Source organism: Bos indicus x Bos taurus, chromosome 4 (genome assembly GCF_003369695.1).
Source record: "Bos indicus x Bos taurus breed Angus x Brahman F1 hybrid chromosome 4, Bos_hybrid_MaternalHap_v2.0, whole genome shotgun sequence".
NCBI classification, from domain to species: domain Eukaryota; kingdom Metazoa; phylum Chordata; class Mammalia; order Artiodactyla; family Bovidae; genus Bos; species Bos indicus x Bos taurus.
The window spans coordinates 109,263,125-109,286,818 of NC_040079.1; the positions used below are offsets into that span (position 1 = coordinate 109,263,125).

The following is a 23,694-nucleotide window of genomic DNA, read 5'->3' on the forward strand; positions in this document are numbered from 1 at the left end:
CAAACAAGACAACACTGGTTCTGGTCCGATTGCCCTATACGCACAATGAACGGTGAAACAGATTAGCTGAGAGAAGACATAATTCAATTATGAAATAGTTTTCCTGATCACAACTCCCCCCACCCCCTTTACTTACACTGTGTGGTCTTGCCAAACATAAAGCTCTCTCATGTTTAAAAAATATGCCAACACTCCAGAACGTAAATATGATCGGGTAATGTTCATGAAAAGACTTTGTAAGCCTCAGAACAGTGAACTAGACTAAAGTTCTGTATAAACATTAACAAACCATCGCTGAAAAAAAGGTTGAAGACAGTGATGGGCCAAGGAGTTATATCAAAGCACTGTAAGACCTTTTTGCTCAAATTATTGTCACCTTGAATTAAGTACAATATATCACTCCAGACCAAATATGGATCAGTGATATAAGTTGCTCATATAATTGACAGAGTGCAAAATTCATGTGAAAGCATTACCAAATATACAGTAGCTTCAAATCAGTATGTATCTTCTCAGCTCCCATCATAAGAGTGGGCAGTTGAGAAATTTGTTGATGTTATAAAGGGTCTTCATTTTTGAATAATGGGGGAAGCTTTGAGATAACTCAAAGAATTAAAAAAAAAAAAAAAAAACTGGCTTGGGAAGAACAGATGTCAGTCACTCTATCCCATCTCCCTGGATAGAATTCCTGGGAGAATTCAAACAATGAAGGAGAAAGCAAGAAAGAGCCTGTCTCCCTGTTAGGTGATGAAAAAAAAAAAAGATCACTCCCACCATCCCCACATTACAGACACATATACACATGCCAGTGTGCGCATACACGGTTCTCCGGGCAAGTAATAGCCTGTAAGCAGGAAATCCTTCATGGGCTGTTTCTTGTAGTGTTCTGGGCCAGAGGCAAATGCTATAATCATTGGCTCAAACAGGAGAGAAAACCTAGAACTTTTCTTTACAGTCTTTGGGGGCACCCAGAGGAGCTTACTGTGAGACACTGGCTAAGAGAAGATAGTGCCTCAGGCCTGGGCAGGGCAGGTCTGCGGAGAATGATAGGAGCATCTCCAGAGTAAGGTCTGTCTGGCTGGAACAGCCAGAGCAGTTAAAAGAGCAGAGGACAATGCAGAGACCCCCTGAGTTGAGCTCACCGAGGATCTAAAGTAGAAAACTCTGGAAACAGGGTGAAGCAGGACAGCCAATGGAAAAGGCTTGTCCTTAGAAGACAGGCTTAGCATGCAAGCCCAGCAGTGCCAGTCCTCCACTGAGCGAGTGACCCAGGTGAGTTAGAACTCTGTCTTCTCATTTGTTAAGTGAGAATAAACTTTGTTTGCAAGCATCTGGTAAGGATTAAATTGAATAGTATAAGTTACTGATACATATCTGGCACTTAGTAGGCTCTTATTAGAATGAGATCATTCACATACTATAAAATTCTTTTTAAGTTATACAGGTCAGTGGTTTTTGGTATATCCATAGAGTTGTGCACAGTTTTAGAACATTCTCATCACACCCTTAAAAATCCTGTACCCGTTAGCAGTCAGTCACCATTTCCCCTATCCTCTAGCCCTTGGCAACCACCAATCTATTCTCTGTCTCTACGGATTTGCCCATTTTGGACATTTCATATAACTGGAATCACACAATGTATGTTCATTTGTAAATGGCTCCTTTCGTTTTGCATAATGTTTTTGAGGTTCATCCATGTTACGTTATCATGATTTCATTTCTTTATTGTCACATAAATTCCATTGTATGAATATACCACATTTTGTTTATTCAGTCATGAAGGCAATTTATTTTTGTTAAGCACTAAATGGATATTGCTTTGTTGATCTAAGATGGGTGTGTTTTACCAAGTTTGCCAAGACCTTCTTGAATTTAAGTTACTATCTTTATCACTCCATTTCAGTCTTTGTTTAAAGTCCTTTATTCACTAATAGTCTATTTCAATCTCCTTCTCCTAAACATATAACCTTAGTTTTCTCAAACCCTATTGTTTACCCCTTTTCCAATACTCACCTTCACATTTAGATATGTTATAGGTACATCAGTTTATATGATTTCAAGTAGAAACAATATTTTTCCAATAGTTGGAAAACTAATTATCACACTGGAAACAAGGAAGTGAACAACTGGATAGATAGTTGTTTTTTTTTTTTTTTTTAGTTCATTACTCATACCTAAGTTAAATATAAATTGAAAAAAAAATTATACCCCAGAATGTTTCTTCAAACCATTTGAATGTTTTATTTTTTCATTTTTATTTGAAAAAATAAATATCATTCCTGAATACCAAATATGCATGAGCTATCTAAGAGCCAGAATATCTTTAAACATGGTTGGCTTCTACTAATCACTGTGAAACCACATCACAATACCTCTGAAGGATAGGTAAATACAGACTATTTGGATCAGCAAATTCTTTAGCAAACAATCATTCTATTTCCCAGCATTAACAATACTCTCAATATTTCCTCAAAACACTTGACTAAATAAACACAGACTGGATTAGACAAAAACTTACAGTCAGTTTGATATCACTCTGAAGGAATAACTGGTATATTAGTGTGGAAATAACTATGATAAGAAATGCACACCCAATGTGGGATTTTAAATCATGTGAATAGTATTTTAAGTTACCAAAAAGAGACATGGAACAAAGGGGAAGAAAAAATTTTTTTGGCTGCACCGTGCAGCTTTGGAGATCTTAGCTCCCTGACCAGGGATAGAACCCAGACCCCACCAGTGAAAGTGCAGAGTTCTAACCACCGGACCGCCAGGGAGGTATTTTTTAAGAGACATCAGAGGTCTCTGCTTAAAGCTGAGTGAAGTGAAGTCTCTCAGTCGTGTCCGACTCTTTGCGACCCCATGGACTGTAGCCTACCAGGCTCTTCAGTCCATGGAATTTTCCAGGCAAGAGTACTGGAGTGGGTTGCCATTTCCTTCTCCAGGGGATCTTCCCAACCCAGGGATTGAACCCGAGTCTCCTGCATCACAGGCAGATGCTTTACCATCTGAGCCACCAGGGAAGCCTCTTGAGTAAATAAAGTGTACCTGTGCGCTCTGAGTTTAACCATTCTTTTTTTTTTTTTTTTTAACAATATGTGGAACAGTCTCTATTCCAACAACTAGGTATGTTGTCCAAACATACCTAGTCTCTGTGGGAAAACGGGGCATTTCCAGTGGACAGTTGGCAATGATTATCTATTGCTCATAGGATATAAGCCAGTTCCTAAATGCGGTCGACTCTTCAAGGAGCCTCATGTGTCCAAAAGACTGAACACATGCATTGGATATAAATAGCCATGGGAAGATTAATTTTGTTCTTACAGTCTTAGAAAGATGGAAAGCGGCATTCAAATGAGTCATGGCACACAAGCACACAATTTATAAGTCCATCCACAAAGAAGAAATTAGTAAGAAATAAAGAGTTAATAGGAAATATCCACATGGTCTCCTATTATTTAAAAGATATTCATGGTGTGCAAAGGAGCAAGAGCTGCCTGGTAGGACATAATATCCATAATGTCATTTTATTTTGTTCTTTCAACTACTTGTATTAACTTTCCATCTGTCCACTCAATATATATAAAGCAGATTGACTTTGCTGGCTCATCTTATAAGTTCTGAAATGATGCTTCTTGTAGCTATTGTAAAAATATAAACATTGAGTGTCACATTTGACCCTTCCTAAGACAGTGAGATGGAGAAGGCGATGGCACCCCACTCCAGTACTCTTGCCTGGAAAACCCCATGGACCTAGGAGCCTGGTAGGCTGCAGTCCATGGGGTCGCAAAGAGTCAGACACAATTGAGCGACTTCACTTTCACACATTGGAGAAGGAAATGGCAACCCACTCCAGTGTTCTTGCCTGGAGAATCCCACGGATGGCGAGGCTGGTGGGCTGCCATCTATGGGGTCACACAGAGTCGGACACGACTGAAGCGACTTAGCAATAGCAGCAGCAGCAGCAGCAAGACAGTGAGAACATATTAGGCAGTTATATATAGTTGGGTACATATAGTTTGGGTACCAGTTAAACTAAAACACTTTTTACTCACAGATGTGGTAGGGTAAAATTGTGATATTTGGCAGTCTCAGACTCTTGATACAGATATGCTGAGTATCATTATTTCTTTATTCCTAAACTTACCAGGTGAGATTACACCAGTTCCTGATTTCACTTTGACTGAGAGAGGGATCTGATGTGAAGACTCACCATGCCTTGAAGAGTATTGCTTCTGGTACGAGTTTGGATGAAGGCTTGACAGTTTCTTAAAAAGTTAAACACGCAGCTATTGATATTTGATCGAGCAATTCCTTGCCAGGGCTGTTTACCTAAGAGAAGTGAACATACATGTCTGCATAAGACTTGTGCAGAAATAGTCATAGCAGCTTTCTGCGTGACTGCCAAAAATGGAAATAGCTCAAATGTCTATTAAAAGAAAATTGGATAAACAAATGTGGCATTTTAATAAAACAGAATACTATTCAACAATAAAAAGAAAGAAGCTATGGAGGCAGGCAACATTCAGACCAATCTCAATGACATTATACTGAATAAAGAAGCCAGTCACAGAGGAGTATATTCTATATGATTCTAGTATTTCAATTCTCAGATAAGGTTAAGCTAATCTCTGTGTGTGTGTGTGTGTGTGTGTGAGTGTGCCAAGTCACTTCAGTAGTGTCTGACTCTGTGACCTGTGGACTGTAGCCTTCCAGGCTCCTCTGCCCATGGGACTCTCCAGGCAAGAGAACTAGAGTGGGTTGCCATGCCCTCCTCCAGGGGATCTTCCCGACCCAGGGATCAAACCCATGTCTCTTATATCTTCTGCATTGGCAAGAGGGTTCTTTACCACTAGCGCCACCTAAGACTGGTTTACTCTGGAGGGGGTTAGTAGTGACTGAGAAGGGACAGGGGGTGACAGAAATGTTCTGTGTCTAGATTGGGGTGGTTTGTTAAAATTTTACATTTAATATATGTGCACTCCAGTTTTATCTCAGGGCAAATGGCAACCCACTCCAGTATTCTTGCCTGGAGAATCCCATGGACGGAGGAGCCTGGTGGGCTACAGTCCACGGGGTCGCAAAGAGTCAGACACGACTGAGCAACTTCACTCACCAAGTATAGCTGAAATAAGAGTAACTGAATGTAAAAAAAGAGAGAGAAAACAGCAGAAAGTCAATCGCTCTGAAGCTGAGTGACGGATACCGTTTTCATTATGCTGTCCTGTTGACTCTGTATTTAAAATTTTCCAAAGAAATTGTGCTGTGAAACTCTAGTTCATGATGTGAGGAAACAGAAGCTATAGTTTGATGAGTGGGAGAACAAAATATTATGACATGCTTCTGTTGGCAAATATTTTGCTGAGAGATTATAAAAGAGTGAGCTTGTATACCCAAAATGTTAATAACTGTGAACAAGGGATAGAAGTCAGGTAGATCTTTTTTTTCCTAGATGTTTCTGATTTTTTAATTGGACACATATTAGTCTTTTAATTAGAAAAATATACTATAAATATTACTGTCTTAAAAATACTAGGACTTCCCTGGTGGTCCAGTGGTTAAGAATCTACCTGCCAATGCAGGGAACACGGGTTTGATCCCTGGTCCAGGGAGACTCCACATGCCGTGGGGTAACTAAGCCCGTGCGCCGCAACTACTGAGCCCACACTCTAGAGCCGGCGAGACACAGCTGCTAGGCCCTCGTGCCCTAGAGACCATGCTCCCAACAAGAGAAGCCACGCAGTGAGAAACCTGCGCACCACGACTAAGAAAGCCCACGCGCCGCAGCAAAGACTCAGCACGGCCAAGAACAAACGAATATATGTTTTTAAAAGTTTTTCAGTTCAGTTCAGTCGCTCAGTCGTGTCTGACTCTTTGTGACTCCATGAATCGCAGCACGCCAGGCCTCCCTGTCCATCACCAACTCCCGGAGTTCACCCAAACTCACGTCCATTGAGTCGGTGATGCCATCCAGCCATCTCATCCTCTGTCGTCCCCTTCTCCTCCTGCCCCCAATCCCTCCCAGCATCAGAGTCTTTGCCAATGAGTCAACTCTTCGCATGAGGTGGCCAAAGTACTGGAGCTTCAGCTTTAGCATCATTCCTTCCAAAGAAATCCCAGGGCTGATCTCCCTCAGAATGGACTGGTTGGATCTCCTTGCAGTCCAAGGGACTCTCAAGAGTCTTCTTCAACACCACAGTTCAAAAGCATCAATTCTTTAGCACTCAGCTTTCTTCACAATCCAACTCTCACATCCATACATGACCACAGGAAAAACCATAGCTTTGACTAGATGGACCTTTGTTGGCAAAGTAATGTCTCTGCTTTTGAATATGCTATCTAGGTTGGTCATAACTTTCCTTCCAAGGAGTAAGCGTCTTTTAATTTCATGGCTACAGTCACCATCTGCAGTGATTTTGGAGCCCCCAAAAATAAAGTCTGACACTGTTTCCACTGTTTCCCCATCTATGTCCCATGAAGTGATGGGACCAGATGCCATGATCTTAGTTTTCTGAGTGTTGAGCTTTAAGCCAACTTTTTCACTCTCCTCTTTCACTTTCATCAAGAGGCTTTTTAGTTCCTCTTCACTTTCTTCCATAAGGATGGTGTCATCTGCATATCTGAGGTTATTGATATTTCTCCCAGCAATCTTGATTCCAGCTTGTGCTTCTTCCAGCCCAGCGTTTCTCATGATGTACTCTGCATACAAGTTAAATCAGCAGTGTGACAACATACAGCCTTGACGTACTCCTTTTCCTATTTGGAACCAGTCTGTTGTTTCATGTCCAGTTCTAACTGTTGCTTCCTGACCTGCATATAGGTTTCTCAAGAGGCAGGTCAGGTGGTCTGGTATTCCCATCTCTTTCAGAATTTTCCACAGTTTATTGTGATCCACACAATCAAAGGCTTTGGCATAGTCAATAAAGCAGAAGTAGATGTTTTTCTGGAACTCTCTTGCTTAGTCCATGGAATTCTCCAGGCCAGAATACTAGAGTGAGTAACTGTTCCCCTCTCCAGGGGATCTTCCCAACCCAAGGATTGAACCCAGGTCTCCTGCACTGCAGGCTGATTCTTTACCAACTGAGCCACAAGGGAAGCCCTAAAACTTTTTAAACAATAACAAAAAACACTCCCCACCCCCAAATGACTCTCAGTCCTAATTACTCTGAATCAGTGACAACAAGGGTAATGTATTCTGGATGCTTGCAAAAATCCTGTCTCATGAGCTAAGAGGCTTCTCGGTATTGTAATACTTCCTTCATCTGAGAGAAAGAGGAACATGATCAAATGTAAAACTTTTGGAGGTTTTGTTCCTAAGAGAAATTTTATATAAAAACAAGAGCATGGAATTAAAGCATGAGCTATTCTATAGAGCATTTCTAGATCATGACCAATTTTTCTGTGCTTGCTCAATTATAATAATTTTATTAGTGCATAAGCACCCCAAATGAGTTAAAAGAGAAACCCTGATCAGATAGTATCCAGGGAGCTTAACTTTGAACACTCTTAAAGGGATCCTCAGTCTTTGAATTATTGAAATAATTTTTTAAAGATAACAAAATCTCACTCCAACAGAGTTTAAAAGAAGGCCTGGAAGGGAGAAGGAACTTCCCCCAATCTATAGCAAAGAATTCCTCTCAAATATAGATCATGACCACCAGTGAGACAGGTCACATCCCAGAATTATTCAGAGGCTGACTCCCAGCAGGAAAGGGCTGATGGTTGAAGAACCAGACTGAGATCTTAAAGCTCAGAAGAAGAGGAGGAGCTGGAAAACATCAGAATTCACTGGCAGAGTCTACCCCCTCAGGTGGACAGACATAACTGGTTCCGTTTTCTACAGGACTGCTTGAGGAAACAGTTGGCCCAAGAAATTCATATGCAATAGCAGGACTGAACCAACAGGGTGGGTGAAGTAAGGAGGAATCCAGGCAAACAGTACATGCACATCTAGGTCATGCATTCTCAACTTACCTCCAAGGAGTAAAAACTGCTTCTTAGAAGCAAAAAAAAAAAGAAATTAATTTAAAAAAAATCAGGCCTTTCTTTAAAATAGACCACATTTTTAGAGCAGTTTTTGGTTCATAGCAAAATTGAGAAGATACAGAGATTTCCCAACTACCCTCTGCCCTCACATATATATTGATACAACGTCCCCCACTATCACCATCCCTCACCGGGGTAGCCCATTTGTTACAATTGATGAACTTACATTAACACATCATCACCCACACTCCGTAGTTCAGCTTATGGTTCAGTCTTGCTGTTGTATCTTCCATGGGTTTTGGCAAATACGTATGTAATGGCATATATCAACCATTATAGTGTCATATAGAATAATTTAGTTGTCATAAAAATCCCCTATGCTCCACCAATTTATTCCTCACTCCTCCCAAACTCCTGGCAAACACTGATCTTTTTGCTGTCTCCAAAGTTTTGCCTTTTCCAGAATACAATATAGTTGGAATCATATAGTATGTAGCCTGCTCAGATTAACTACTTTCACTAAGTAATATGCATTTAAGTTTCCTTCATATCTTTTTATTGCTTGACAGCTCACTTCTTTTCAGCACTGAATGAAGATTCCATTGTCTGGTTGTACCAGTTTATTTATCCATTCACCATACTAAAGGATATCTTGGTTGCTTCCAAGCTTTGGCATTTATACACAAAGCTGCTATAAGCTTTTGTGTACAGGTGTTTTTGTAGACACAAGTTTTCAACTCCTCTGGGCAAATACCAAGGAATGTTATTGCTGGATCATATGGTAAAGGAAGGTTTAGTTTTGTAAGAGACCATTAAGCTGTCTTCCAAAATGGCTGCACCATTTTGCATTCCCACCAGCAATAAACGAGAGTTCCTATTGCTCTAACATCCTCACTAGCCTTTGGTGGTGTTAGCGGATTTCAGCCATTCTAATAGGTGTGTATTTCATTGTTTGAATTTGCAGTTCCCTGATGACCTTTGATGCCCTTGTTTATGTATAGGGCACAGATATACATACATTCATGCAGTATATCTGTAATAGTACAATTTCAAGGGTGAGGACAACTATTTTGAAATCCTCCTCCTTAAGGGGGAAACAGTCTAATAAAGAATTGGAGAAGCACTGTCTGGGTAGTCAGAGAGGCAGCATGAGGAGAGAGACACAGGATAGATGAGAAGGATTGCTGAAGAACTGAAACCTGGCCTCACAGGGAATCTGAGCAATGAGACAAGCCAGGGGAATAAAACTGAGTATGGAGAGCAGAGCGTCAGTTAATTTTTGCAACCTCTTTGTGTTAGGCAAGGTTCTCTAGAGAAGCAAAACCAGTAGCACATATTGGAGAGAAAGGAGGAGGGAGGCAAGAGGGGAGAGAGAGATTATGTAACAGTTTGTGCCTCAGTTTCTTCGGCTGTAAAATGGAAATAATAATAGCATCTACCTCAGAGGATTGTGGTGAAGAGGAAATAAGTGGTAGAAAGCACAACAGTGTCCGTACATACATTATGCCCAATAAATGCTTAAAAAACATATGAAGCCAGTCTGTGGAAGCCAAGAGCTAATTGAGTTCACATAATACATGTTAACACTTGCTATTAATTTTTTTTTTTTTTTTTTTTTTGCTTTTTAGAATTTTTATTTGTCTTTGGTTACACTGGGTCTTCATTGCTGTGCACCTGTTCTCTAGTCACCATGAGCCGGGGCTACTCTCTCTAGTTGAGGCTCTCCGGCTTCTCATTGTGGTGGCCTCTCTTGTTGCGGAGCGCAGGCTCTGGGGCACGCGGGCTTCAGCGGTTGCAGAATGTGGGCTCAGTAGTTGTAGCTCACGGGCTTAGTTGCTCTGCAGTGTGGGGAATCTTCCCAGACCAGGGGTCAAAACTGTGTCTCCTGCATTGACAGGTGGATTCTTTACCACTGAGCCTCCAAGAAAGCCGTGCCACTTGCTTTTAATTTTTTAAAGGCTAACTATCTTTGCCACTCTCAGGCAGTTCTGTGCCTGTCACTGAGTCAGACGTTAGAAAAGATGAATCCCAGCAGGGTGGCCACTGGGGGCCCTGCCCTACCCTGGTCCGCTCTGCAGAACTAACCTGGAGGACTTTGGCATTCATGTGAACATGAACATGCTGAGTCGCTTATTCACGTCCAGCTCTTTGCGACTCCATGGACTGTAACTGACCAGGCTCTTCTGTCCATGAGCTTCTCCAGGCAAGAATACTGGAGTGGGCTGCCATTTCCTCCTCCAAGGGATCTTCTCCACTTAGGGATCTAACCACATCTCTTGTCTCCTGCTTTGTAGGTGGGTTCTTTACCACTAGTACCACCTGGGAAGTCCCTAGGAGCTCCAAAAAGGCCGTGGAAGCCACTCCTTTACATTCTCTTTGGGAAAACAGAGACAGGTGGATAGTGCACCCAAGAAAACCAGTGAAATGCCAGCTTAAAGTCCTACTCAAGCTCTGGGCTCTTGGCAGCCCTCAAAAGTCTCAAGCAAAGAGTAGATTTTAACCTTTGAATTCTAACCACACACACCAGAAAGGTGGATGAGTAATGGTTTACTGAAGGACTCCTTTCAGAGAGAGAAAAAAGTCACAGTAACTGCAGATCTCAAGAAACGAAACTGAAATCAAATCTGCAGACTTCCTTCTCCCCACCTTCCAGTTTCGGCACACCCATACTGAGAAATACTGCCATTTCTGAGCCAATAAGAGCTCAGACTGAAGTGGAAGCAGAGGAGAAAAGTGCAAAAAAACCTGACTAGAAAAAAAAAGTATTTTTCTGTAACCTAGCAGTAAGAAGAAAACACAGACATTTGAATGCCTCCTACACCGAAATACATGTTTTTCCTGTCATTTATGTAGAAGAACTTTGCAAGAAAAATCTGGGTGAGTACAATATTTATTGGGCTTATTAACAGTATTATTACTATCTATAGCATCATTTTATTGAGTAGGAAGGAATCTACTTCTCAATTAGAAAATTGAAATATATTCCAAAAAATAATATTTTAAGCCTAATTTTTTTTAGCCTAGACTGTTCACTGTTGTGACACTGTGTGCTTTATATTAATTGAAAAGGAGTCACAACATTCCATAAAAGATGCAGTTGAAAACTAAAGGCACTTTTCCTTTAGAGGTATTTTTATTGATTAACTCCCCCATGGCATTAGCAGCATCTTCAAAAAGAACATATAATGAAATTTTAAAAATGTACTTTCTACAAATCTACTCTAAGGAGTTGCCAGAAAATAAAACTCCCTGATAAATCTTCAGATATTAGTGTCAGATGATATGTATTATAAACAGACAGAGACAGAAATAGTGCTCGAGTTGTAGACAGACTACAGGAAGACAAACTACTTGAAATTATAACAGCCTTCCTCTTTCCTGATAGAAATCTTGGGTTCATGTCTGATTTTCTCCAAAGTAAGGAACAAGGTAGTACCAGAGGGTGAGGGAAATACAGTTCTGATTAAAACCCTACTCTTCAATTTCCTTTTCCTTTAGAAAAACGAACCAGCCCTAAAGTTAACCCTACAGCTGATAAATATATATGTGTTTGATCAATCAACTAACAATCAATTAACAAGTTCCTTTTTTAAATACTAGTTGCTAAAAAGCTCAGAACCAAATTTTAGGGACAGTTTTAGTAAAGTATATAGAATTGAAAAATTATTTTTGCAAATTTCATCTGCATATGCAACGGGAAAATCATGTATTTCGGTGTAGGAAACATTCAAATGTCTGTGTTTTCTTCTTCCTACTTACTATATTAGAGAAAAATACTTCAGGGTCTTTTATGGTTCCATACAAATTTTAGAACTATTTGTTCTAGCTCTGTGAAAAATGCCTTTGCTATTTTGATAGGGATTGCATTGAATCTGTTGATTGCCTTGGGTCATATGGCCATTTTAACAACATAAATTCTTCCAGCACATGGACACGCTCTATCTCTCCATCCGTTTTGTTGGATCAGTGTCACATGGTTCCCAGAGTACAGGTCTTTTACCTCCTTAGATTTATTCCTACCCATTTATTATTTTTGATGCAAGTATAAATGTGATTGTTTTATTTCTCTTCTGATAGTCTGTTGTTAATATATAGAAACACAACAGATTTCCGTATATTAATTTTACATCCTGCAATTTTACTGAATTCATTTATTAGTTCTAATAGTTTTTTTGGTGGCATTTTAGGTTCTTCTATACATAGTATTGGAGAAGGCAATGGCACCCCACTCCAGCACTGTTGCCTGGAAAATCCCATGGACGGAGGAGCCTGGTGGGCTGCAGTCCATGGGGTTGCTAAGAGTTGGACACGACTGAGCGACTTCACTTTCACTTCTCACTTTCCTGCATTGGAGAAGGAAATGGCAACCCACTCCAGTGTTCTTGCCTGGAGAATCCCAGGGACGGGGGAGCCTGGTGGGCTGCCGTCTATGGGGTCGCACAGAGTCGGACACGACTGAGGTGACTTAGCAGCCGCAGCAGCAGCAGCATACATAGTGTTATGTTATCTTCTATACATAGTGTTGTTATCTTCTATACATAGTGTTACGTGGGTAGAATTCCAAGGACAGTCTTACTTCTTCATATCCAGTTTGGATGACTTTTGTTTCTTTTTCTTGTTTAATTGCCGTCACTAGTATTTCCAATGCTATGTTAAATAAAAGTAGCAAGAGTAGGCATCCTTGTCTTATTCCTGATCTTAGAGGGAATGCTTTCTAGTGACTCTGACAAAAGAATCCACCTACAATGTAGGAGACCCAGGTTCGATCCTTGGGTCAGGAAGATGCCCTGGAAAAGGGAATGGCTACCCACTCCAGTATTCTTGCCTGGAGAATTCCACGGACAGAGGACCCTGGCAGGCTACAGTCCATGGAGTTGCAAAGAGTCAGACATGACTGAGCGACTAACACTTTGTTTTCATGTTGGGTGTATCTATATTTTCAATTGTTACCTCTTCTTGTTGTATTGATTTATCTTTATGCACTGTTCTTTATTTCTTGTCATTTGTTATAGTCTTTCTTTTAAAGTATATTTTATCTGATAAAAGTATTGCTACTCCAGCTTTTCTTGTTTCAATTTGTGCAGAATATGGTTTTCCTTCCCCTCACTTTCAGTTTTTCCATCCCCTTCCCCACTCCAGCACCTGGTAACCTCTGTTGTCTGAGTTCAACTTTGAAGGGGAAGTGGTTGTTTTCTTAGATTCCACATATAAGTGAGCTCATACAGTAATTGTCTTTCTCTTTCTGTCTTATTTCGCTTAGCATAATGTCCTTCAGTTTCATCTATATTGTCACAAATAGAAGGATTTCCTTCTTTCTCATAGCTATTGTAAATATGTTTATTTGCTACAGTGCATGTGGGCGTGCAACTGTCCCTTCAAAATATTTATTTCATTTCTTTCTGACATATAGTCAGAAGTGAGATTGCTGGATCACAGAGTAATTCTGTTTTTAATTTTTTGAGGAATCTCCATACTGTTTTCCATAATGGCTGTACCAGTTTACATCGCCACTAGCAATGTACAAGTGTTTTCTTCACATCCTCACCAGCTCTCGCTATCAGTTTTGTTTTGAATAATAGCCATCTAATAAGTGTGACGGGGTTACCTCATTGTGATTTTGATTTCCCTGATGATTAGTGATGTTAAACACTTTTTTCCTATATCTGTTGGCCATTTGCGTGTCTTCGTTTGAGAAATGTCTGTTTGGGTTCTTAGTTTATTTTTCAAATTAGATTGTTTGTTTTCTTGCTATTGAGTAGTTTGAGCTCCTTGTGTATTTTGGAGGAGAAGGGGGCGACAGAGAATGAGATGGTTGGATGACATCACCGACTCAATGGACATGAGTTTGAGCAAACTCCAGGAGTTGGTGAAGGACAGGGAAGCCTGAAGTGCTGCAGTCCATGGAATCGCAAAGAGCTGGACATGACTGAGCGACTGAACTGAACTGAAGAGATAGGGTTTGCCAGTATTTTCTCTCATTCCATAGGGGCCTTTTCCTTCTGTGCATTGTTCCTTTTGCTGTGCAGAAGTTTTTAGTTTGCAGTCCATTTGTCTGTGTCCGCTTCTATTGTTTGTGTTTTTGGGGTCATATCCAAAGCTTGTTGCTCAGACTGATGTCAAGAAGATTTGCCTCTATTTTCATCTATAGTTTTTTGGTTTCAGGTCTTAGAGTTAAGTCTTTAAGCAATTTGTGTTTTCTACTCAAGATCACTTTTTCATGGGTCTTTTGTAGTTCCATATGAATTTTAGGCTTTTTTTTTCTTTTTGTGAAAAATTTCATTGGAAATTTTATAACTATTGCATTGAATCTCTAATTGATTTGGGTAGTATAAACATTTTATTAATATTCTTCTAATTCGTAACACAGGATACCTTTCCATTTATTTGTGTCTTCTTCAGTTTCTTTCATCAGTGTTTCACAGTGTTCAGTGTATGGATCTTTCACCTCCTTATTTAAATGTATCCCTGAGTAATTTTTGTGCTACTGTAAGTGAGCTCATTTTAATTTTTTTCAGATAGTTTATAGTTAGTGTTAGTGTATAGAAATGTAGCTTTTTAATACTGATTTTGTACCCTGTACCTTTTCCTAATTTTTTTTTTTTTTTTTTGTTCTAAAGGCTTTCTCTTTTTTTTTGGTGGTAGCTTCTAAGGTTTTACTTACTCCTTGGAAGGAAAGTTATGACCAACCTAGACAGCATATTGAAAAGCAGAGACACTACTTTGCCAACAAAGGTCTGTGTAGTCAAGGCTATGGTTTTTCCAGTGGTCATGTATGGGTGTGAGAGTTGGACTGTGAAGAAAGCTGAGCACCAAAGAATTGATGCTTTTGAACTGTGGCGTTGGAGAAGACTCTTGAGAGTCCCTTGGACTGCAAGGAGATCCAACCAGTCAATTCTGAAGGAGATCAGTCCTGAGTGTTCTTTGGAAGGAATGATGCTAAAGCTGAAACTGCAGTACTTTGGCCACCTCATGCGAAGAGTTGACTCATTGGAAAAGACTCTGATGCTGGGAGGGATTGGGGGCAGGAGGAGAAGGGGACGACAGAGGATGAGATGGCTGGACGCCATCACTGACTCCATGGATGTGAGTCTGAGTGAACTCCAGGAGTTGGGGATGGACAGGGAGGCCTGGCATGCTGCGATTCATGGGGTCGCAAAGAGTCGGACATGACTGAGTGACTGAACTGAACTGAAGGTTTTATGGGCTTCCCTGGAGGCTTAGATGGTAAAGAATCCGTCTCCAATGCAGGAGACCTGGGTCCAATCACTGGGTTAGGAAGACCCCCTAGAGGAGAGCATGGCAACCCACTCCATTATTCTTGCTTGAAGAATGCCCACAGACAAAGGAGTCTGGCGGCCTATAGTCCATGGGGTCTCAAAGAGTCACAGCTGAGCAGCTCAGCACACACACAAGGTTTTCTGTGTATAATATCTTTGCAAACAGAAACAATTTTGCTGCTTCCTTTTCCTGTTTGGAGGCCTTTATTTATTTTTCTGCTAATTGCTCTGGCTAGGACTTTTAGTTTTATATAGAAGGAAAGTGCTGGGAGTGGGAATTCTTGTCTTGATCTTAGAGGAAAAGCATTCAGTTTTTCACTACTGAGTATGATGTTAGCCATGCGCTTGTCATATATGGCCTTTGTTGCATTTAGGTAATAACCCCCAACCCTTCTATACCAAATTTGTTGAATTTTTATCATATAGTACAAGTAAAGAATTTCATCAAATACTCTTTCTGGATCTATTGAGATGATCATATGGTTTTTATCCTTCATTCTTTTAATGTGGTATGTTGCATTTATTGATTTGCATATCTTGAACCATTCTTCCATCCCAGAGATAAATCCCATTTGATTATGGTATATGATCTTTATAATGCTTATAATGTTGAGTTACATTTGTTTGTATTTTGTTGATGATTCTTAACATGTATGTTCATCAGTGATATTGGTCTGTAATTTCCTTTTTCTTGTATTGTCCTTAAGTGGCCTTGGTATCATCATTAGGCTGGCCTCATAAAACGTACTTATAACTGTTCCCTCCTTTTCCGTTTTCTGGAAGAATTTAAGAAGAATTAACATTAATTCTTCTTTAAATATTTGGCAGAATTCACTGGTGAAGCCATGAGGTGTGAGATTTTTCCTTTTTGGTGAGGTTTCAATTACCAGTCCAAACTGCTTACTCATTATTGGTCTGGGAGGTTTCAGTTACTAATTCAAACTCCTTACTCATTGGTCTGTTCAGATTCTTCATTCATGATTCAGTCTTGATGGTTTGTATGTTTCTAAGAATTTATTTGTTTATTCTACATTGTCCAATTTGGGGCATATAAATGTTCACAGTGGTCTCTTAATATTCTCTGCATTTCTGTGATATCAGTTGTAACATCTCTCTTTCATTTGTAACTTTATATATTTGAGTTTTCTCTACTTGTTTCTGAGTCTAGCTCAAGGTTTGTCAATTTTGTTTATGTTACAAAACAATAGCTCTTAGTAGCAAGAGAAGATTGATGGCTCCGTCACTGATTTGGCTGGTTCTTTTCTCTTTGCAGTGTTATTTCCTTCATGCCCTGCTGCTTTGAGATACAAACTATTTTTAAGAAACTTGGTATTGACGCAAAGATCTTCTTTTGAATACAGTGGAGTAGAAGGACCCTAAGCTCACCTCCTGAACACACCCAAATCACCATCTGAAGAACTATCTGCAGAACAACTGTCATTGAAAAACACTGAAACCTACGAGAGAAGATCCTCTACAACTAAAGATATAACAACTAAAGCCTATCCCCCCAGGTGGGTGACACACAGATAAGAGAATAATTATATTACACAGGTTTTCTCATGGGAGTGAGATTCTGAGCCCCACATCAGTCCTTCCAGTCCAGAGGTCTGGCAGTGGGAAAATATGACTTTTTCCATGGTTCTTCTAGTTTCTATTTCACTTATTCCTTCTCTGATTTTATTATTTCATTCCTTCTGTGAACTTTAGGTTGAGTTTGTCCTTGAGGTATAACATTGGGCTGCTTATTTGCGATCTTTCGTAATGTAGGCCTTTGTCACTATTAACTATTCTCTTAGAACTGTTTGTGCTGCATCTCATAAGTTTTGGTGTGTTGTGTTTCCACTTTTATTTGTCTCGAGATATTTTTTGATATCCCTTTTGACTTATTCTTTGACCAAATGGTTGGTCAGAAGTATGTTATTTAACTTCCACATATTTATGAATTATACAATTTTCCTTCTATTATTGATTTCTAGTTTCATTTCATTGTGGTCAGAAAAGACACTTGATGTGGACTTCAAGCTTCTTAAATTTGTTAAGACTTCTCATGTGAACTAATGTAAGATCTATCCTGGAAAATGTTCCATGTGTACGTTGAAAGAATGTGTATGCTGTTGCTCTTGGATGGAATGTACTGAATATGTCTGTTAGATCCATCTGACCTATGGTGTTGTTTAGGTATGCTGTTTCCTGATAGATATTTTGTCTGAATGATCTATCCATTGTTAAAACTGGGATATTGAAGTCACCTACTATTATTGTATATGTCTATTCCTCCCATTTAGTTTTACTAATACTTGCTTTATTTTTAGGTACACTGAAGTACCTAAATTTTGGTGCATTATATATTATCATCTTGATGAATTGACTGCTTTATCATTATATAGTAACTTTCTTTGTCTCTTTTGACCATTTTGACTTAAAGTCCATCTTGTCTAATTATAACAACTCCTGCCTTCTTCTTGTTGCTATTTGCCTGGAATATGTCTTTCCATCCCTTCACTTTCACTGCATGTATGTCCTTAAGTCTAAAATGAGTCTCTTGAAAAGACAGCATATCACTGTCAGATCTGATTTTTTTTTTAATCCATTCAGACACACTATATCTTTTGATTGGATAATTTAATTCTTTCATATTTAAAAGTAATTATTGATAGGTAAAGAGGTAAAGAATCTCTCCAGGAGATGCAAGAGACATGAATTTGATCCCAGGGTCAGGAAGATCTCCTGGAGCAGGCAATGGTAACCTACTCCAATATTCTTGCCTGGAATATCTCATGGACAGAGGAGCCTAGTGGTCTACAGCCCATGGGGTTGCAAAGAGTCAGACACGACTGAGTGACTGTGCAAACATGCACACAGGATTTGCTGTTGCCGTTCTGTTTGTTGTTTTCTGGCTGTTTTGTAATTCCTTTGTTTCTTCCTTCCTTCCTCTCTTGCTGTCCTCCTGTGTGATTTGATGACTTGTTGTAGAGGTATGCTTTGACCCCTTTCTTTTTATGTTTTGTATATCTGTGCATGCTTGTGTGCTAAGTTCTTCAGTCATGTCCAACTCTGCAACCCTATGGACTGTAGCCTGCCAGGTTCCCCCATCCCTGGGATTCTCCAGGCAAGAGTACTGGAGTGGGTTGCCATGCCCTCCTCCAAGGGATCTTCCTGACCCAGGGACCAAACCCAAGTCTCTTAAGTCTCCTGCATTGGCAGACAGGTTCTTTACCACTAATACCACGTGGGAAGCCCTTTGTATATCTACTATGGGTTTTTTACTTGTAGTAATCATGAAGCTTTACATTATTTATCCTATAGATATAACAGTCTATTTTAAGTTTATAACAACTTCACCCACATACAAAAACTCTACACTTTAACTTCTCCCTCCACATTTTGTGTTATTAATGCCACAGTTTACATCTTTTATTCATATTGTATCCATAAACACATTATTTTACTCACAGTTATTTTTTAGTACTTTTGTCTTTTACTTTTACATCAGAGTTAAAAGTGATTTATCTACCACCATTACAGTACTAGCATGTTCTGGATTTGACTATATTTTCACCATTACAGTAAGTGTCATACTTCCATATTCTTTTCATTCGTCAGCGTATTTTTGTTACAACTCAAAGGCCTCCCTTTAGCATTTCTTGTAAGATAGGTTTAGTGGTGACTAACTCTACAGTTTGTTTGTTTTGGTCTGGGAAAGTCCTTATCTCTCCTTCATTTCTGAAGGACAACTTGAAAGTTTCTTAAGTATTCATGGTTAACGCTTGTCTTTTAGCACTTTGAATATGTCATCCCACTCTCTACTGGCCTGTAAGATTTCTGCTGAGAAATCTGTTGATAGTCTTATGTGGGTTCCCATGTAGGTGGGATTTTTTTTCTCTTGCTGCATTTAAAATTCTTTGTCTTTGATTTAGTCTTATTATGTGTTTTAGAGAAGATCTTTTTGTATCAGAACTCTTGGGGAAATCTATGAGCTTCAGGAACTTCAATGTCCAAATCTCTACCCCTCCCCACCACCCCCACAAACAATTGGGAAGTTCACAGACATGACTTTTTTTTTTTTAATTTTAATTGGAGGCTAATTACTTTACAATATTGTGGTGGTTTTTGCCATACATTGACATGAATTAGCCATGGATGTACATGTGTCCCCCCTTCTCAAACCCCCCCTCATGTCTCTCTCCCCACTCCATCCCTCCAGGTTGTCCCAGTGCTCTGGCTTTCAGTGCCCTGTTTCATGCATTGAAATTGGACTGGCGATCTATTTCACATATGGTAATATACATGTTTCAATGCTATTTTCTCAAATCATCCCACCCTCAGAGTCCCACAGAGTCCAAAAGTCTGTTCTTTACATCTGTGTCTCTTTTACTGTCTTGCATATAGGGTTGTCATTACCATCTTTCTAAATTCCATATATATGTGTTAATATTCTGTATTGGTGTTTTTCTTTCTGTCTTACTTCACTCTGTGTAGTAGGCTCCAGTTCCATCCACCTCATTAGAACTGACTCAAATGCGTTCTTTTTTATAGTTGAGTAATACTCCATTGTGTATATGTAGCACAAGTTTCTTATCCATTCATCTGCCAGTGGACATCTAGGTTGCTTCCATGTCCTAGCTTATTGTAAACAGTGCTGCAATGAACATTGGGGTACACATGTCTATTTCAATTCTGGTTTCCTCAGTGTGTATGCCCAGCAGTGGGATTGCTGGGTCATATCAGCCATGATTTCATTAAATAAACCTTCTGCCTTTTTCTTCCTCTCTTCTCTTTGGATTCCAACAATGAATGGATTGTTACATTTGATGGTATCCGATAATGCACATAGGCTTTTTTTTCACTTTATCATTCTTTTTTCTTTTTCTTTTTTTTTTGCTCTTCTGAATGGAAAATTTCAAATGTATTGTCTTCACAAGTTCACTGATTCTTTTGCTTGGATGAGTCCGCTATTGAAGCTTTCTATTGAATTCTTCAATTTAATCATTGTGTTCTGCAATGCTAGGATTTCTGTTTGTTTTTAATGGTCACTGTTTCTTTGTTGAACCTCTCATTTTGTTCATTCATTGTTTTACTAATTTTGTTTGTCTGTGTTTTATTGTAGTTGACAGGATTTTGTATGAAGATTATTTGAAAGTATTTATCAGGTAGTTCATTGAGTTTCATTTCTTTAGGGTCATTTATTGGAGCTTTATTAGTTTCCTTTGATGGTGTCATGCTTCATTGATTATTCCTAATTCTTGTGGCCTTGCATTATTGTCTACACATTTGAAGAAGTAAGCACCTCTTCCAGTCTTCACAGATTGGGCTTAGGCAGGAAAAGGCCTTCTCCAGTCACCTTGTCCAGAGACTGTAGGTGAATTGTCTGGTAGATTCTGAAGATGAGCTTGATGCTGGCGTCCTCAAGTGGGCAGGCCTGGTGCCCGGGTCAGTGGCTGGGCTAGACTAGTGCTTGGGTTTATAAGGGTGGGCTGGCATTTGGGTCCATGGGGTAACCCTGGCCCCTGAAGTCCTGGTGATGGACTGATGCAAGAGAATTTGGCCTATAGCCTGGGGCCGCTGACACTGGCCTGAAGGTTGGGTCCATGAGGTGCAGCCTGACACTGGGGCTGGCCATGTGCCTAGGTCCTCAGGAGCCAGTCTGGAATCTGGGGCAGGCCAGGAGCCTGACTCCAAAGGAACCAGTCTGGAGTCTGTGTTCATAGAGCCCAGCCCAGCACCTGGGCAAACAGAGAGCCTAGGTTCATAGGAGCGGGCCCAGTCCTGGAGTAAGGCAGGAACCTGATTCTGCAGGAGACTACCTTGAGCCTGGGGTCTCCGGTAACCTTCTTGTTACTAGGGTGAGGCAGGAGTCTTGGTTCACTGAAGCTCACCTCAAGGCTGGGTTTGCAGAGGCTTAGCTAGTAGGGTACTACCAGCTTCACAAACTGAATTGAGAAGAATTCCCTCTTTTACTGTGTTCTAGAAGAGATTATATAAAATCAGTGTTAATTCTTTAAATGTTTGGTAGAATTCTTCAGTAAATCTATATAGACCTGGAAATTTTTCTTTGTAGGGAGATCTTTAAAATTAAAAATCTAGCTTTCTTTTAAGTTATGGGACCATTCAAATAATCTGTTTCATATTAAATGGACTACAGAAGTTTGTTTTTTGAGGAATTGTTCCATTTCATTTGAGTTGTCAAATTTGTATGTGTGACGGAAACTTGATATAACTTTTTTATTGGTTTCTGTAGATGTTACATTATGTATACATAACTTATGATAGTTCAATAGTGGGTTTTTTTTCCCAGTTTGAGTGAAGCATAGAAATCTTCGTATCCCCTAACCCTGTCATGTATAATGATCTTAAATATTTTCACTAAATACATTTAGAACCATATCAGACAGTGGTTTAAAAATCAAACATAAGTTTTAAAAACCAAAGAGAAGTCTATTATATTTACTAGCTTTTTGCTTACTATGTTCTTTTCTCCTTCCTAATATACCAAGGTTCCTTCTCGTATTATTTTCTGTTTAGAGAACTTCCTTCACCATTCTCTTAAGGTAGGTTGTGTAGGTTGCATCTTTTCATATTCCCACCAGTAGTGCACAAAGTTTCCTTTAATTTCTCCACCTTGTCCTCACTAATTCATGTTATTTTCTGGAGGTTTTTAATAGTCATCATAATAGGGTTGCACAGAGTCGGACACGACTGAAGCAACTTAGCAACAGCAGCAGCAGCATCATAATAGATGTGAAATGATACAGTATTGTGTTTTAGGTTCGTATTTCTCTAATGATGCTAAAGCTGAAACTCCAGTACTTTGGCCAACTCACGTGAAGAGTTGACTCATTGGCAAAGACTCTGATGCTGGGAGGGATTGGGGGCAGGAGGAGAAAGGGACGACAGAGGATGAGATGGTTGGATGGCATCACTGACTCAATGGACATGAGTTTGAGTGAACTCCAGGAGTTGGTGATGGACAGAGAGGCCTGGCATGCTGCGATTCATGGGATTCATTACTGAGTGACTGAACTGAACTGAACTGAAATGAACGATTAGTGATGTTGAACATCTTTTCATGTGCTTGTTGGTCATTTGTATATCATCTTTGGAGAAATGTTTCAGTCTTTTGCTCACTTTTAATTGGGTTATTTGTTTTGTTGTTGTTGAGTTGTAGGAGATTTTTTTTAACGTATTCTAGATTAACCCCTCATCAGCTCTATGCTTTACAAATATTTTCTCCCACTCCATAAGTCACTTTTTCATTCTATTCATTGTGTCCTTCGATGCATAGTTTTTGAGTTTGATATAGTCCCACAAAAGGGCTTACTTTAAAAATTAGTGCACTTAAAACAATTTCCCACCTCTTCTCTTTCTCTCTTTCCCCAGCTTATTTTAAATTTGAGCTACTCAGTATCTGCAGGCCAAATTACTGAAAGAAATTTCACCTAATTAACCTTTTTTACAAGGCATTACATCTCTGTGGTTTCTGGTTGTCATAATATTGTAAGAATTTCCATCAATTGTGCATATCTTTGGCGGGTTTTGTGTTGATATAGCAAAAGATAAGGTGTATCTTTTATTCACTGAATACAAATACAGGAATTGCTAACCAGAGAATAATATCTTTAACCTTGGGCCATTGGTCTGGCAGCTTTATGTCTGGAAGGGAAAGTAAATACTAACCTGAGTTTGTATCTGCCTCTTGTAGGCAATATGCCTGTGTACTAATTATTTCATGGAAGTGTACCTATATAGTCTATTTTCCACTATCCCCCAGACTTTTCTTCTTTGTTGATTTGATTCTCCCATAGTGATTTTATAGGAATGGCTCACATTTTTGGAGCCATTTTTGGATTGTACTTAAAGCTGACTATTTAAGCTGTACTTAAAGCTCACATTTTTGAGCCCTTTGGGGTTGTACTTAAAGCTAACTACTATTGCCTAATTGTTTTTCCCCTAAGCATTGCTATATTTCTGTAACCCGGATTGCCAATGGTTTTCCAAATAGCAGCTTGCCATTTGTATACTGAATAGTAATGCCACTTAATAGTAATGCCATTTGCTACTGCCCAGGAATCAGCTATTACCAACTATTATGTGAAAATTTACATGAATGTAATAGTAACCTCTAAATTCACTGCCCAGCAAGCTATCCCAGAAGTCATGAAACTGAATGGCTCACAGATCAATCTAAGGTGTTTGAGGCACATCTTTATTAAATCAATTAAATACACAACAAAAAGCAGGGGGGAAGAGATGGGTAACACACTTGGGATACGATATAAGAAGAGTGGAAGGGTCTTATGACCTGAGTTATACAAGTTCATATATCCTCTCTCTCCCTCTCTGCAGTGTCAGCATTCTCCACTGTGTGGTTTTGAGAATGAAAGTTAAGGTCTTTCCAAGGGAAATCAACAAATACAAGATACCTTGTCAG

General features: G+C 39.5%; 1 protein-coding gene across 1 annotated transcript in view; it reads left to right on the forward strand.

The window, feature by feature from the left end:
- Positions 1-1,076: 1,076 nt before the first annotated feature.
- The window catches only part of SAMD9 (sterile alpha motif domain containing 9), a 30,932-nt gene continuing 8,314 nt past the window's right edge, over positions 1,077-23,694 (forward strand). The window contains 2 exon segments of the mRNA XM_027540174.1: positions 1,077-1,272; positions 16,625-16,777. The gene's annotated coding sequence lies outside the window, so the exon portion shown is untranslated.